This window comes from Corvus brachyrhynchos, unplaced genomic scaffold, assembly GCF_000691975.1.
Source record: "Corvus brachyrhynchos isolate BGI_N302 unplaced genomic scaffold, ASM69197v1 scaffold1, whole genome shotgun sequence".
NCBI classification, from domain to species: Eukaryota; Metazoa; Chordata; class Aves; order Passeriformes; family Corvidae; genus Corvus; species Corvus brachyrhynchos.
In genome coordinates this window covers 2,852,558-2,855,969 of record NW_008237222.1, presented here as the reverse complement: position 1 = coordinate 2,855,969, position 3,412 = coordinate 2,852,558, and positions in this window count along the sequence as shown.

The following is a 3,412-nucleotide window of genomic DNA, read 5'->3' as shown; positions in this document are numbered from 1 at the left end:
TCACAACTTTAAGTGGCTTAAAGAATTGTCCATATTCAAACTGGCCAGCTGATAGGTTCTGTCAGGTCACAGAGGAAGCTGTAAGCACTCCTTTGCGAGAACATCACTTCTGGGACTATGCTTGCTAACCCATGACATGCCTCAAGTTTTGCCAGGGGAGGTTTAGATTACATATTTGGAATTTTTTTTCATGGAAAAGGTAGCAAAGCACTGGAACTGATTGTCTGAAGAAGCTGTGGAGTCACCATCCCTGGTAGTATTCAAATAATGTGTAGATACGGCACCAGAGGACACGTTTTAATGGTGAACATGGTGGTGGTGCTAGGTTGATGGTTGGACTTGAACATAAAGGTATTTTCCAACCTTAAGAACTATATGATCACTGGCTTGGGCAGCGCCTCTAGAATTAGCAGTGGCACCAGCAGTTTCTGATTTTCTAGAAGGGTCTGTGAGGGATGGTGTTCTAGAAGTGACTGTATGCTGCTACTCAGTAATATGTGAACAACAACCAATTTTCATTACACAGATTGGAAACTTCTGTCTTAAAAGTTGCCAAGTGTTGTACCAACTCCGCTGTGGGAATGGTGCTATTACTCAAGGGTGGTAGAACACGAGCACACCCTACACAACAAACGCATGTGCTGGCTTCTACTGCTACACGAAACTCTATATTACATCACCCCATGAACATGAAGTCTGAAAGTGTTTCAATATCTACTGTCAAACTGGCCAGGAGATAAAACATATTTATACCTAAGTGTATAGACACACTTTACATAGATTCTTCTACATATATGGAAAAAACTCTCTAGCTAGTATAATCTGCACCTACAAAGATGTCCCCTCCCTCATCCACCTGCTCCTATTTCTACCTGGAAAGACATTATCAAAACTCTAATGCACAGCCAGCCCCACCCAAAATGGAGAGCAAAGAAACCCTGACCCACTGTGCTTCAGAGTTCAGAGAAAGCTGCAGGATATAATCTGGAGCAAAGAGGCTACTAGCGTTAATGGTTTGAACTCTGTTTACTGTAACAGGTATTTCTCCTGAAGCATGCAAGAAATCTTCAATAAAATGGGAGCAGTTAGGCATTTAAGTCATTATACAAATTTAAGTTATTTGCTGAATGGAGACAGGATTTTAAGCGCATTAAGTGACTAAAGCTCACTTAATAGACTATTTGACTAATGGTTAAATTAAGGATAGGTTTTAAGAGATTTACTGAGTGAACGTTTTAATTTGGTAAAAAGTTAAGAACAGTGATTAACATTTCTCAATTTCAGTTAAAATTATTACATTTCAAATAAAACTTCTAAACGCCCTTCCTTCTTTGAAGATGTAACTAGATTATTTTTCATCTTTCTTATTGGTCAAAGAAAACTTCAGCTTCTGAAAATGGAACTGGTGCTACCAAACTAGTAATTTAGTAAACTTAATAAGCTGTTTGTTCAAGTGGCAAAAGAACGAATAAAACCCCTGTAGTTCACAAGTCTCTGTGTTAACACCCTTTCAGCTCTAGTCAGATTAATGCAAGGACTAGTACTTAATGCAAGGACTTCCTACAATGCAGGAAAAATCTAAATAAGATGGTGTTGTCTGCAAACATGTTAAGCATTTTAATTTTCTTTTAAAATCCTGGAAGCCTGTGCAAACTGCCTAAACCTAATAGCAGCCTCCATGCAGCAGTAATGATGAGTTCCCCATTGCTGTAAGGTAAAAGTGGCACAAATGTGTGTCATTGATTAACAGTAAGTGCACGATGCTGTTAGGTATTGCTGTTCAGGTACATGTTCCCACTGGCTGTGGGAATTAAACAGCCCAATGCAGAAGACTGGATTTAAACAACAAAACTGGTTTAAAATTACAGTATTCAGATTATTTGAGGTCATACTATAAATCTGTGAGTATATTAACTGACTCCTGAAATTACTACAGTAAATAACTTCGAAACTTATATCTGGAATAAGGGAAAAACATAACGGATTAATTCTTCAACATTTCTAAGGGGGGGTTAAAGCCTCAGCCTTATTTGAACTTTGACAAGACTACATACAAATCCTATATACCCCAATATATTTTAAAAAAAAATTGTATTTGCTCACTGTTCTTACTAGAAAAAACAAGCCCTGATAAAAAACAAGTATAAAATTTTGGTTCTTTCTCTATGATGAGGCTAAGTCTGAACAAGAAACTGCATGGCATGCAACCAGGACACGGAATAGGGTATCCCACCTCCTCTGTATTAACGTTTTAGATACAACTCTTTTGAGAAACCATAAATACGATGTGCTCTCCCCCTTTCATGAACTGCAAGCAACCCAATGGCTGCTCTGCCAAGTTTGCTCAGGCATACAGATTTCCAGCTCAGCTCAGTGTATTAGTCTCTCTGCCTGTGCTAATCCTTGCTCTCAGTAGAATCCTTCCTGCGTGCCTGAGAACTCACGCACTGGGCTGTTCAGTCACACACTTCTGCCTCCATTGTAACCTCCTATGCAGACAAGCAATGGCTTCCCAATTTAACAGACACACAGTAATTTTTCCCTACTTTTGAACTTTCTTTTTTTGTTAAACATTAGTCAGTCAAACAAAGCTTGCTACAAGCTGAATGAAATTTAGATCCTGTATCCTATTTATTCCCATTTTATGGTCAACAGACGATCAGCACGCTTTCTGATTGTCTATAAAAATATTTTGACAACCATAAGAATTGTCAGAAAAAGGATGTATTTGTCATAGAACTGCCTTCACACTATGTAAGACAGCATAAAAATTGGGTGCACAAGATTCTAGTTTTTGCTCTGAATTTCATATTCCTACGTAATATTAGAATTTATGTTGGAACTATACTTTGATATCAGACATCTTCTGAAGTGGCATCTGTCACTGTCTCCAAAGATTGGAAACGACACCGAGATGCAACACAACAGCATGTTATCTCAAACGGCTCTGACCTTATGCAGCTCTATGTGATCTTGACATTACAGTGCAGCACTGAATAATTCCTACCATTGTTTTACATTATGCATGTAATCCAGTTCATATCTAAAAATATTTTGGGTACTTTCCAAGAGCCACAGTTGGCTTATGCAAGCATTTTTGCATGTTTATGCCTCTTTTTATCAGGAATAACAAATGCCCCGAGGACTGTTCAGAGGAACAGGGCACCAGGCCACGGATGGTTAAATGTGGGTAAGTTATCACTTTATGAGACCTTTAAAACTTTTGAGTCTTTTATTTTTCAACTACACTTGCATTAAAATCCCACCAAAGCGAAACACTTGTATCTACAGCCAAACGCCATGGGATGTTGTACACACAGGGTACAATCCATAATAATCCATGAATAACAGCTTTGGAGAAAATGAAAACTGATTAAGAAAAAAAGCTGGCACAGAAATCGGCCTCGCAAAC